The 14899-nt window shown below is 40.0% G+C and overlaps 1 non-coding gene across 1 annotated transcript; it reads left to right on the top strand.

Annotated features, from left to right (window-relative positions):
- The first annotated feature begins 6885 nt into the window (after nt 1–6885).
- Nucleotides 6886–6957, top strand: TRNAA-CGC (transfer RNA alanine (anticodon CGC)). The gene has a single exon. It is a non-coding gene; the product is annotated as a tRNA-Ala (tRNA).
- Nucleotides 6958–14899: the final 7942 nt, after the last annotated feature.

Here is a 14899-nt window from a genome sequence, read left to right as displayed (position 1 = left end):
CTGATTTAGACCAGGAGTTCTGCATACAATGTGACGCTTCGACCAAAGGCTTAGGATGTGTCTTATTTCAGGAGCAGAACGGAGAGAAAGCTGTAATCCAGTATGCTAGCAGGAAGTTAAAGAACAATGAAGTACACTACTCCATTCACGAACTGGAATGCCTGGCCATACTTTTTGGAGTAAGCAAGTTTGAGATTTATCTTCGCGGGAGACATTTCAAAATCTACACTGATCACAGAGGGTTAGTTTGGCTCCAAAATTCCAGGAACTGGAACTGTCGACTCACCAGATGGTCCCTGAAACTACAATCTTACTCTTTTGAAATTATTTATATACAAGGAAAAGAAAACACGGTTCCCGATATACTCAGCCGTTATCCAGCCGAAGAGAGCATGAAGGATGAGGACACCAAATTTTTCCATGTGAACTACGTTTGGCAAGAAAGGGGAGAAGTGGAGGATGTAGAGAATTGGATCCAGGCCCAAGAAAAGGATGATTTCTGCAGGTCGGTTTTAAAGGTTCTGAGGCAAGAGGAAGTTAACGACTCTCCAGTTGAATCCAGGATGAAAAGATTGTATCAAGTGTATGGAAACCTCTTATTTAGGAAAACATCTGGAGATGAAGTCTCCTGGAAATTGTGTGTCCCCGAGAATCTGAAAGAGAGGGTCCTAAAGGAGAATCACGACGAGCTAGGTCACTTCGGCATGGCTAAAACCCTTAAGAGAATTAAGAGTAGATATTTTTGGCCTAAATTGAAGATGGATATAACCAAACATGTTAGGGATTGTCTCACCTGCGCTAAAACAAAAATGGACAAATTAAGTATTTTGAAGGATAAGCTACACATTAATCAGAAAAGTCCTCATGAACTTTTATCGGTTGACCTAATCGGAAAGTTGCCTATTTCTCATGGGTACCAGTATATTTTAACCATGGTAGATGTAGGGACAAAATTTGTCTCCACTTACCCTCTGAGACGAGGAACGGCCAGGGAAATCCTTAATGTAATGGAAAGAGGATATTTCTCCCATTTTCCAAAGGTGAGAGCAATTCTATCTGATAGAGGAACACAGTTTACTTCTGGATTGTGGAAGGAGTATTTAGATAAGAAAGGGATTAAGTATTACTTCACCACCGCTTATCACCCCAGCAGTAATACCATCGAACGAATGAACCAAGAAATAGTGCGGTTACTCAGATTGTTCTGTCATCGTGAGCACCAGTCTTGGTCAAAGTATCTAACCGAAATTTCATGGCTCCTAAACAACTCTGTTTCAGACATTACAGGATACGCACCTTCAGAGTTATTCTTTAACATGCCTGTGCCTAATGAAGTTCTGGACCACTTCAACTGGCCCATCGACGAAGCCGATTCCCAAATAGAGAACTGGGATCAAAAGTTATTCATGGCAAGAACTAGGGAACGCTCCAAAAGTGAGAAAAGAAAGTTTAAAGTAAAAGGAAACGCATTCCAGTTGCAAGAGGGTGACTTGGTTCTTGTCAGGAACCATAAGCTGAGTTCCAGAAAGAATAAAACAATCGCCAATTTATTTGAGGTGTTTATTGGCCCCTATGTCTCCACGGAAGTTCGAAGCAACACTGCCCTGCTGTTGAACCCGACGACCAAGAACCCAGTCGACCGAGTCAACTTCGACAACCTTCGACTCTACAGATGTTCTCCGGAGCGAAGAAGAGAAGTAGTAGGGGAAGAAGAGGCCCAAGTGACTGAAGCGTAGAAGAGACAGAGACTCTTACCAGTTTGTTAATATTTCCAGAAAAATTTTCCACAAATTGTACGTTTTAAATTTCTACAAAATTTTTGCCTGAGGAAGGGGCGTATGTAACGACCCTGCGTGGTCGCCACATTTAACGATCCTGTGTGGTCGCCATATTATATTTTATTAAGAAGATTTGGATAAAGAATGTATGCTAAATGTCCCTGCGAGGCGTACGCTTTTAGTTTAAATGTGTTAACGGATCCACCTCTACGATAATTAGTTTCGCTTATTATTTGACCCTGCGTGGTCGCTGTATTCTGTAAACGCTAACGGATCCACCTCTATGTTTATTAGTTTCGCTTATTATTAGACCCTGCGTGGTTGCTGTATTCAGTAAATGTTATTAATTATTGTCATTTACACTGTTCAACTCGTTGTTTAGAATTGCAGAGTCCTGCGAGGCTCATTATTAATTGTATTGTCTGAATGCACACAGTTTTACTTTATATTAACGCGTGCATCTAGTGATTTTCCCACTAGTGTTTTCTTAATGTCACTTCTTGGAAGTTTCTCAGTACGAAGGTTGCTATATGTAAAAAAATGAGTTAGCAACGCGTACTTGTAGTTAAAATTTTCACCACCAATGCGCCGCCCCCGCGAGTATAAAGCCAGCGCAGCCAGGCCCGGAGCTCAGTTGGCTCCCTGATGTCAACAGGCAAACATCCAGGGTTAACTGGCCTCCCAGCCTGAGAACTAGAAGCCATCCCAGAAGGAAGGACGGAGAAAGAAGAAAGAAGAAGAAGAGCCTAGCAGCAACCTACCTACCTGGTCCGCTCGCTTAGGCTGATAGGTGCCCAGGTTCTACCTGCCCGGCTTGTCTGGGAGCACCCGGACCTTCCTTTCTAACCTGCCGTCCCTGCATAGGAGACACCGGTTGGCTTGCCAATTCCCAGCTAACGCCGGGGGTGTCGCGGATTCCTTTAATCCTTTTACCCGGCGCCCGTTATTCGGGAGTACCGATTGGTTTCGGCCAATTCCCGGCTGTGGTTGGGGTACTACGCACAACCTACTCTCTTTTACAGGGGAACCCGTGACGTCAGCGGCGACCAAGGCCCTAAATAAAATTAGGTCCCCATACTCCCCCTGGCGCCTCACAGCGAGGAATAAATTGGATGTTCCCTGCCCCCCTTTTCTCTTCGAGACCAAAGGTGGTACAGGTAAAAGAACGTGCGTGGTACAGGTAAAAGCACGTGGGTGGTACAAGTAAATGCACGCGCGTGGTAAGGGTTTCAGGTAAAGACACGTGTGTAAGTGTGCTAACGGACACCCTTATGTTGAGATTATAATAAACATATATATTCAGCTGGTATAGTCTTTCCTTACACCCAGCAAGCCCTGAGATAATTCTGAGTCCATGTTCTACGGCTGACAAAAAGTTAGCGCATATGGGTAGACTTTTGCCGTCCACCTAATTGCAAGGTTTAGTGTGTAAAACGCAGCCCGTGCCAGTACTCCTGCGCTGTGTTGTTAGTGTAGTGTGGAACACGTGGGGAGGACGTTGCAACCTGTTGATACAAGCAGAACGAAGAAAGGATTGGTACCCGGAAAGGATTTGTACGACTTGCATTTTGTTACAAGCATGTTGATCGTTTATCTGCGTATTGTGTTGTGGTGAAAAGCACGCCTCTTAGTGAGTTTACAAACCGAAGCGACACGCGACAGCAGTGATTCGTACCGATGACAAGCGACACAGGCCCATTTAGTCATAAATAAGCATTTACCGCTCATGGGAAATCAAGTCTCAGGCGGCACAATACACGCCATTGGGAATCTGAGCGACACGTGCAGCTTGTCGTGTCGCTTCGGTTCGAAAAATTTCATTGATCACTGAGGATTCACTTTTAAGTGGCACGGAGATTACACACCGAAGCGACAAGCAACAGCCCCTTTACTCTAAAGGAAACAATTCACCTTGCATACGAGTACAACAGACCGAGGCGACACAATGCAATGTACTGAAAAAAACAACAGTCCAGTCCAAGCGACACGTGTATTTTCTCGTGGTGAATTGGTTCGAAAGGAAGCTTTCAGACTGCAGCGATACGTGTCTCTTGGAAACCAACATTCAAAAATAAACAACAACTTCCAAATTAAAGAGACACGACAAATTGTAGGTGTCGCTTGTCGCTCGGACTGGGCCATTTTATCAATACCGTGCATTGTGTTGCCCCGGTCTGTTATTTGCGCAAGCGTGACTGGTGAATGGTTTGCTTTAGATGGAATGCTTCTGTGCGAAATTCCGATATCGCTTGTCGCTTCAGTCTGAAAACCACCTTGTTGTTTGAAGTAAATTTGTGCAAGTAAAAGTGGCATGCCATATCATAGGTTTTGCCTAAATCCCTCAGGCGGAAAGGCGACGTTGAAAGCACATATATTTACTAGTATTTGTTATGTGTAATTTCATTACTTCTGCAGATTTGTTGGCAAAGATTCACTTATGCATACTTTATAATATAATATCACTAGTTATATAGAATTATCTTTTCCTCACTTTTCCATTTACAAATAATTGAATACATCTAAACTTTCGTACGTTTTGAGTTCATCGTGCGTGTACATGAGATACTTGTATGTAGTATGCTATACTACTGGCGGCCACAAAGACACATCATATTTTAATAATCTGCTCTGCAGTTGATCATCCGACGGATTCTAGACGTCCACTCCTTCATAGTAGAACTTTAACAAATACCTTTCTTGACTATCATCGCACACAGTGACGTGCGGTGACGTCGACACTTGGGGTAGCAACGAGTGGCGTGCCCAACAGGTCATAACCCTCCCCCCCTTTTAGGGCCCAGTATTCCTAAAAGAAGAACGTCAAATACAGGAAAAATTGCAAAGTTAGGAATGACTACAAAGAATTGTACACATAACATGTTAACTTCCACCCAATTTCGAAAATCAAAAACGATTTGATTTGACTACTGAGCCAGAGATGCCGGGTTTGAATCTCGGCTTGGCAATGGGTTATCTTTGTGTGTCCCTTCATCAATTTTATCGTATCGTCTTCGCGATTAGCCAGATATTGCGGAAAGCGAAGTAAAGTGAACCAAATCAAACAATCAATCAATGAAAGATTTGATTTGATTCGCTTTTTTGGTTAATCGCAAAGATGATACGACAAAATTAATGAAGGGACAAACACAAAGAACACTCAGGTCCAGGTAGGGGTTCGAACCCGAAACTCCTGGTGTCGTAGCGCGCTGTGGTAACCACTCCCCCCCCCCCGGATGGTTGATTTGACGTTTTAAATCCATTTCATACACAGAAAGGCTAATCGGGACTAGACCTATAGTTTAATGTGGGATCCGAACCACTATATACCTCCATTGGGTACAGATCCGGGACCACTTGCACTCCTTCACGGAGGTAGGCCGACAACAAACATGAGAGGAAGGCGCTAACCATTCGGACACGTGGGTATCGGTAAAGCAAACTGAATTTTTTCTGAGCAGTAATTTTCAATTGAATTTTTGAAATACCATCTTTATATATGATTAATGTTTTTTACAAAAATTTTGCATTGCTTGATTTCCCTAATTTCCCCATTTCACGATCTCGTTACTGAAGGATCCGGGCTCGAGCCCTGGCCTTTGCATGAGTGTTTCTTTGCAACCACTCTTCACCCGTTTAATTTAATCAACGTTCATCGTCATGGCAGAAATTAGGTAAAGCGATGGAAGAGAGAAGAAAATACAAATAATTTCTTCACAGTGCATCTGCAGGGCACTGTGAAATCAGGAGCCTAGAATTCTCTGTTTATGATTGTCCCTCTCGACTTTCCAAGCTCTTAGCTACTTATTACGATTAAATCTATACAGCTAGAAAAAGCGATGGGTAACAAAACACAACTTTAAACAAACCTTTTTTCTACATTCTTAATTCATTTGGCTTTTTAAGTTCTGGGATACATTTTTCATTTCTAATTTTTTCATTATTCACTGCAGGCAGAGTACAACACATAAGAACAAGAATGAATGCTCATCACGAATCCCGGCCTGAATTGTTCTTTGCGAGGTCCGTTCATCAGTTTCATCATATCATCACTCATCCTCATTTTCGCGATAACCAAATGTGGCAGAAAGGCGAAGTAAAATAAACCAAACCAACAAGAATTAGAACGCGCGTTCTCTTGCCCAAATAAGTACATCCGTATTTATGATTGTTTAGCTTATCCATTTTCTTATTGGAGGCCAAGAGATTAGTATATTTAAATAAAACACCACTAAAACGAGAGCAAGAGAGAGCGTGAGCACATATTTGTTATTTAACCATTATATATTCCATACTTTTTTAAAAAAAGCATAAAATTTTGTCTGCACATAAGACGTTCCAATTGCATAAATGATAAAAGCACATCCCATATTATACATACATATTGTACAACGTGTAAAAAGTAGTGTAAATACAGAGGACAGAAGTACTGCAGAAAAATTTCCCCTTAGTTCTTTAGAGGATTTCAAAGAAATCGAAGGGAATCCAATCCCCTATCTGTCCTATAGGAGATAGACTGGAGGACCTGAAAGCACGGGCTTTCAACCATTGGAGCGGGAGCGAGGGGGCGAGGGAGGTAGAGGCAGAAATCTTCCCTTTGCCTTCGAAAACCCGTTTCTACCTGGAACTGTGAGGCGGATAAAGAACGAGCTAGGCCGGTTAACGCACCGAGGGACGAGAAGCGCGTGAAAAAAAGTGTTGCATATGAACTGTGGCTTCAACAAAACAATAAATATTGTGATTTGAAAATAATTAAAGATTTGAGATTGATTGATCTATCGCTGCTAGACTAGCTACTCCTCAGTGCACGTCACTGGTCGCAAAACTGATGAAAACAAGCGCTCATTTCTTACTTCGTATGCCGGTGAATCTGCACTGGCAACAACGGGGACTGGCCTAAACCGGAAGTTCCAGGGGGACCGGGCAAGACCTCACCAATGTTTATGTTTACATTTTTAACGCGGTCTATATTCAGTTTACATTTGCAATGAGCATGAAGTTCAGCTGAAAGAATAGGTCTTTCATAGTAGTTCATCGTTCCACCGGTAGGTGACGCACAGATCCAAGAGTAAAACGTCACACCTGGCAGAAAGTCATTACCCTTTCAGTTGGGGGTGTAACTCAGTGGTAGAGTGTCTGCTTCGCATGCAGAAAGTCCTGGGTTCGAACCCCAGCACCTCCAGGTTAATTTTTTTCTCCAATACTTATGTTAAATAAGAGATGATGTCGATTATGTAATCAGCATCGAGTGTACTTTATTGGCACCAAATAAACTTTGCTCATGCGCGTAGTCTATACCTAATATTATAGGAATTTAACGTCAAGATCACTTCAGAAACTTCTTCTACACCATACATGGAATACCGGTACATTAAGATCTGCCACAAATAGATTGTTTTCATGAAAATGTATAAGAGTTCCTGTAATATGTGATTGCATGTTCAATCATGTTTATCCTCCAATCGGATACATGTTTGTAAAGGCAAATACGTACACCGTTACAACATATGATGCAAGGATGCGAACCAACCCTTACAACCTCAATTCGCTACGTGGTGCGGGTTTGTTCTGGGTTGAACAGTGGCGTACCCAGGGTGTATGTGTAGATCATACTCTCCTTTTTGCCACGATTTTGGTATAGAATAGAACGCCAAGCGCAAAAATATATGTCAAAATATATATCCCTCCACTAACGACAATATTTCTGGTAATGAAATTCGTGGACACTCCACTGAGTTTGAAATGTATGGGATTGCGGTGGTCAAAAATGAACATTGGCGCTTGATCATCATATGACTCCTAACCTATAGCTGCCAAAGTTTAAAATGTATTTGCCAAATTTCACCTGAATTAATAAATATCAAAAATTAATATTTGAAATAATCAAAATACAATATTTTTCACTCTTGTACTGATTAACAAATTATAAAAAATAAAACGAATTACATGTTCAGTTTAATAAAATATTATTTGTTTAAAAATGCAGAATATTTCAGTAAAAATTCGATGTATTCTCAGTCCCATAATTCACACAAACATAGACACAACAAAAACAACAACGAAATTTGTTTTTATTTTTGTTGAATCGGCTATGAAGAAAGACACAGTGTCGACGCTAGAGGGGATGGACCGCCCCCTCCCAACTCAGTCGGTCTTACCCACTCGAGCAAGAATTTGACAATTAAACATAGTGATATATGCACACATCACGAACCCTGCCAAATTTATCTCAACTTCATCCATTTTTTTTTCGCAAAATATCAATTAGTGGCCATTTTATGGCTAAATATTCCATTCCACCTCCCCCCTAAAAAAACGACCTTTACACCCCAAGATGGAAACACTGCTTTTACATCAAATATGAATTGTTCATGTGATAAAATAAATTTGATTGTCGAAGTGTTCCGCAATATAGGAGTCAGAAATTAAACTATTCAATTGAATTGAACATTGAGCTCAAACCTAGGACTTCACCTTCACATTTTGTTTATTTGTGTGTGCGCGCAACATTACATATATAGTAGGCTATCTATGTATCACATACGCGTGTGTGTGCGGGGCGGGGGGGTGAGTGGCTGATGGCCGATAGAAATAATTATTAAAACAAAAAGTTCTGAATTTTCAAGGTTCGGTAAATATGCGATATCGCCCGAACACCTCTAACTCGTTTATTTCGTTAATTTTAGCAATGATACTTACCTATTCTGCATTGCGGAAGATTCTTTAAGGTGAAGTTATGCATTTTTCCATAAAATAGTGTCAACTTTTCATATTACGAGTCATTATTTGTATTCCTTGTTCCGCTTGGATAACAGACAATATGGCGTGCACTCGTCATGGATCATCGCGCGTCGTGGTTGTGTTTTATCGATTGGGAGTGGGTATGCAGTGTTTCAACCTTCTTCACCCAAAAATACCTACTTTCGTATTCATTATGTTATCACAAACCATTGACGGATAGCCCCAAAAAACCATTCACGATAGCCCCACAAACCATTGACGGATAGCCCCAAAAACCATTCACGATAGCCCCAAAAAACATTCACGATAGCCCCACGGACCATTTCCGGCAAGGTTAGGTTAGGCTGGGTTGGGTTAGGTAAGCATAGTTAAAAAAAGAAGAAGAAAATTCTCATAAGAAAAAGGTACGTTTGGAAACACTGGCGAGACCGCGTGACTTTCGACGCTCGCGCTATCTGCAGGTACATAATGGAAACAGCGGCATAATGTCAGTAATCCAAGTTCCTTACATAAAAAGTGATTATTTCTTGTTCTGCAGCATTCTATGGTGAAGTTTTCAGTTTCCGCGAAAGAAAATACCTCGAAGAACTTCGACAATGCTACAGAAACTGATTTCAGTACGTAGTTTCTCCTGTAAATTTGAAATCCGTTCGGGCGATATCGCATATTTACTCAAGGTTCTACCCACGCTTCGTTCTAATTAATGAAATTGAAGTACCGAATACCAGAATTTATCCTCGATTTTTACCCGGAAAGTTATGAACGAACGTCATACAAAACCATTGGTCGATGTTTGCCTTTGTTTTCACTAATCATTCTGATATGGCAATGTCATTCATCATGTGTATTATTGAGATTATCAGTGTTTCGCTTCGAAGGAATGATATCTTAGCACTTAACAGATTACATTTCGTTATCATTGTTATCAGTTAAAAGTATGAATAAAACGCGCATATTTCTGGAACTGGGTTGTATGCGACGTGTCGTGAGCAACAATGAAGGTTCTTCTCAGGGGGTGCTCGTTCGGCGGCGCAGATCGTATGCGCAGTTGTCCGTAGATGCATGACGTCATCGTCGAGAAGCTCGGCACGGAAAAGGCTGGTTCCTTATGCAAATATTGAGATATTTGACAAGGAATATCTTCTAAAATATAGTAGCAGGGGAAAAGTTACAATTTTTACTGTTAAGATTCATCCTTTCTAATCAATTTACCAAAAAGTTGATTTAAATATGTAAAATGGTTTTCAAGAAATCGTGTTACGAAGGAACCCCTGTTTTGTTCTCTCCAGGCTTCCAATGTAAGGGAGTTTTAACTTAAGAGCCTTGGATTTCTTTTTGCTGTATGTTTTGAAATAAGATTATTTTGTTCTTGTCAACTGAAATCATGCCTAAATGCTATGGAAAGCTGTAAAAACTATTATCAGAAAACTAACGGAAGAAATCTAAAATATCACAGCTTGATTGATATAAAAATGCGGGATTGCCCTTTTTTGTGAAAAAGGCATTGTGCGAGATCTAAAAGCCGAACTTTTTAATATTGTATGTAAATGTAAGGGTGTAATAAACGTGACTGCTTCCCAGGCATGTATCCAAGGGGGGGCTTAGGGGGCTCGAGCCCCCCCGAAAGTTTTCAGTTTACACTAGATAAAATGAGATTTTTTGTTTCTTGTGGTGTCAAATAAAATAATGAGACGTTAATTTAAGGAGAGAAATAATTATCAAGGCAAGACGGAGAATATTCTATAACCCTGTTATTGGTAACAGCTCGTATCCAAGGTGGGAATCAGCGGGCTCAAGCCCCCCTTCAGAAAATGTTCAGTTTACGATAGATAAAATTAGGTTTTTGGCTTCTTGAATAATGTGACGATAATATAAGGAAAGGAATAATTATCGAGACAAGACGGAGAATGTTCTATAACCCTATTATTGTTAATGGCACGTATCCAAGGTGGGGAACAGGGGTTCGAGCCCTCCCCTCCTTTAGGAAATTGTTTTGTGTACACTAGATAGGAAAGGAATTCCTGGATACGTGCCTGCTGCTTCCCGTAAAATATCACTGCACTCTCCATTTTTCTCTTCTGTCTTTTCTTTGGCGTCGTCAATAGCTTCAACACGTTGTTTTTTATATATATATATATATGTCACATATTTGTTTTAATTAGTATTCTGCTCGTTCCGCCACCTGAAGAAAGCAGCTAGGGCTCAAAGGGCAGTGCAGTTACACCGGAAGAAGGCTCGGAAATTGCAGGCTTCAGAAGTTAACTCATCCAAATTAAATTAAACAGGTATGTGTTCTCTCTAAATTTAAATCATAGTTCACAAATAATTTGATTAAAAGTTTTAAAAGTATCTGTTTTATTTAATAGTGTATTAATTGGTGCATTCTTCTCCAGCATAGCTATAGGCAGTGACCACACTACAGGGGGTGCAGGAACACCCCCTATTCTCGTTCGACAATTTCTCTCTCTCTCTCTCTCTCTCTCTCTCATCTATTCCCAGTAAAACGACAAAAATAAATAAATGAATGAATGCTCTTTTAGCCAAAATATGCATTTTTGTGCTTTCCCAAGCCACCGTCACCTCCAAATACTCTCTTGGCCTCATGGAAGAAAAATATATGTATTTATACGAAATATTAATTTGACTTGGAAGTTTCTTTTTTCGAACAGGAATAAGTTTTAAATTTTAATAGCTTATAAATTTACACTAGCAATTTTTAGTAAAGGTTTTGCGTAACCCTAAAAGTACATTTAGAGATTGCAAGGTCAACTCCCGATATTTCAGATATATTAATAATTTTCATCACAACGTCTAGTAATAATTATTTGTTACTTCAATAAACTCCTCGCAAATGTTTCTCGCATATTAAAACATACATGCCATATGATTGCCATTTTCTGTTTATTTCCTGGTAATACTGACCTCCGTGGCGAAGTGGTTAGCACAACGCTTTACGATTCCAAGGGCCCCCCAGGTTCGAATCCCCGCCCGGGCATGGGTCTACTTTCCTTTCACCAATTTCATCATATCATCACGCATCCTCATTTTTTCGATTAGCCATATGTAACAGATAAGCGAAGTAAAATAAACTAAGTCTATTAATCAATTATTTTTTAAAACTCTTTAATTCTTATAACAGCATTAAGCCTTGTTTCCATGATTATGAAAAAATATAAATATGCTGACCAAGGCAGTAATTTATTTTATTAAAAACATAAAACTAAACGTAACGTTTCAACCTTCTAGCAAGGTCTTCATCAGACTCTGTATCAAGTACAAACTTTTAATAAAATAAATTACTGCCCTGGTCAGCATATTTATATTTTTCTTTAATTCTTCTTTAGCATGCCACGTTTTTGTTAAAATTATATTACGATTTGTAAAATGACGAAATTCTAAAGGAGAACACGCAACTTTCTTTGTAGCGCATCGGTCAGAAAGTTTCAGGAATATGTATTTTCGAAATACATTTTTTCACATGTACTTTTCCCCCTTTTAAAAGTAGCGCGTATTCAATTATGTTACTAATCATTAAAAGGATGCCTCAATACCATCTTGGAGGATGACAATTAATATTTTCCCCCTCCTAAAAGTAATAATATACTTTCGCTCTCTGAATCTCCCATATAAATGCTAGGAGCCGTCTGCTTCAGCCGAGCTCACTCCCTCTCTGGTGACGTCACGCGTTCGTGCAAGATTGGCAATCTTCGGATGGCTTTACCTAATCTCTTTCTACCTTGGGTTCTTCTAGTCGTCCTGTTGGTTGTCTTCGTGTCCCACCATGCAGCGGGCAAGTACAGAAATTCAGTATTTGAAAGTACTGTTTTACGAACAGAGCAGTTTTTACCAGGGTATTTTCGAGGTTCGAGCAACTTTTTGATCACCAGAATAGATTGATAGCGTTGATAAGGGAATGTGCACATTGGCAAGTTTTAAATCACGGCGACCAGAATGTTATCGCATGCTCCATTTTCAGTGACGGAACGGTTGCTCGAAAAAATTAAACACACAGTTTGCAATGTGTTAGAGCTCACTGGCGATTGTCTATCTTACCGCTCCCAGAGACAGCCCGCAGTTTCCACGCTTTAACGGACATCGCTGTAGTGACAGAACGTGCAGTGTTGCCACGTTCAAGATACAACCTTAGTCCGTTGAATATAAATCTTTATAAAATCGGTTTCGCAATGTGAATTATCAATGCTAATGGGATTTAGAAACAGCTGCAAAGTGCTTCAGAACGAGACCAAGGTCGCATTTTGGAGGACAATCAAATACTAAGAAAAAGTCTTTCCACAAAATTCATAAGAACGGTTTTTGGCATATTAAAAAAATCTGAAAAATTAAAAATTGTATTTAAAACCTCTCTACCTGCACTGTATTTAAATTTCATCACGACCACGCATTTTTTATTTATAACATTTCAAAGAGAAAATACAGAAACACCCGCACTTTTTTGTTCTCACGACGATAAAAAATCGAAGGCATACTCGAAAAACGAAATTGGTTGCCATAGCTTAACGCAGAATTGAATAAGCTAAATTTCAATGCAACTCGTCTTTATGTAAATCTACTGGTTAATTCTTAATTGGAGTACAAACTCGAGTATCCATAATTTTTAATCCGATACTGTATTCTGTCCGGGAATCTGTGAAGCGAGAACGCACATAACGGTAGAGAAGGGGAGAAAGCGAGTGGGCGGAGCGAAGCAGTACACGCTGGTAGCTGCAGCCACATTTTCCTTTCCATGCACTCACTTGCTCTCACGCGTTCATTGGCCAAGCTCTCTCGATTCACTACTTGCGCAAAAACTAGTCTTCGTTCGGTTGCTAAAATGTATCTGGAAGTTTGCTGTTGTGCTTGGGGGAATGTAGTACAATGTCGTTTGATACAGAACGTTTCGTAGTGAAAGCTGAAAAGAGACTTGCATCACATAATAAACGTTTGAAAGAATATTCGGACAAGAACGAGAAAGAAAAGCTGTAGCTAGAAGTGTGTGAGATCTACATAGAAGAAGGTCAAAGTTTAGGACAAATTCGGACATATTTAAAAAACGTTGGTATATAGAAAATACAATACAAGAACTGTGCTACGCAAAATCTCACAATTATTTTACCACTAGTGCGCGCTTGAAGAAAGTGGAAGGAACTCTTTTTCCTCTGTGATTATAGTCGGGCCGCGATAAGAAGCGGCGTGCAATCAGAACGCAGAACTGCAGAACATGACCAAATTCTGTCTCCTCGTTGGCTGCCATGTGGCTGGGGGTTTTCTGCGTTGCCACGTTCGCACAAACAGGCGGACAGACTAATCAGCTGTTGGCAAGCTCGGGGAAAAATAAAACGTCACGCGAAATTAAGCACGTACGTATCAGTATGCTAATATATGTTAATTCCGTCGTAAAGTGATAAATTAACGAATCTAGAAGTTTGAATCTGAAGTTTCTTGTAGGTTAACGTTAACTTCTCGTGTGAATTTTACTTTCTGGCAAGCATGAAACATTTTCCCTTCCTGCTCTACACAGCAACCGAAACCCTTCACTGAAAGAACCTTTGTTGTGTTTTTATTATGGTACATTGCTAGCATCAGCTACCGGCATCTTTTTACTTGTGTTGTATCGTATCACAATTACCAACAAAAGAAAATGCGTCTTGTGTTATGAATAGGGCTAGGATTTTGATGAAATTGCATCTTTTTTCTGGTGAATAAGAAACCCAAATCTTTTAATATTTATATGTTTCATGTCGTGCTGAAACTTTTAAGCACTATTTGTTGCGGCATTTTTTTTGCATTTTGCCATTATGGGTTGTATAAGTCATTTTTTGGTCATTTTTTTTATTTTCTTAGTTTTCCAGAGCACTTGTACGCTGCGAGTGCATAGGCAGCATTAACGTGAAAGGATTAAGATGAATAAATATCCTATTTTTTCATATCTTCCCTAGACAATTTAAAATATATGAAACCGCAGCTACCTTCCATCCGTCTCAGAAGAAAATAAACAACACGAATATAACGATTTCCTTACAATGAAATTCAATTGTTAGAAGTTCAAAACAGCTCGCAATTTTGCCCCAGGAGAAGAAAGTCGTTGCCCTGCCTAATCTTATCTTCTAATCTGCTCAGACCAATTGTTGTGTTCCTTGAAAGTGAACGGATGGAACGTGTGATCTGGCCATTGTCGAAGATCCTGTTTATTGCGAGAATTTACTTTGGTGCAGTGTTCAGTAGAGCAGGTTTTCGAAGCATTGGACAAGATGCCAAAAACCAAGCAAAGTACACAGTACAAATTAAAACAGTTTGTGTCCCAGTATGGTGAAAATACGTTCAGTACGGACGGATCAGTATTATTCTGTCAGCTTTGTGGTGTAAGAGTTGCTGCGGAAAAGAAA

Source organism: Lepisma saccharinum, chromosome 21 (genome assembly GCF_977018435.1).
Source record: "Lepisma saccharinum chromosome 21, izLepSacc3.1, whole genome shotgun sequence".
Classification (NCBI taxonomy): domain Eukaryota; kingdom Metazoa; phylum Arthropoda; class Insecta; order Zygentoma; family Lepismatidae; genus Lepisma; species Lepisma saccharinum.
This window is presented reverse-complemented; position numbering and strand designations above follow the sequence as displayed.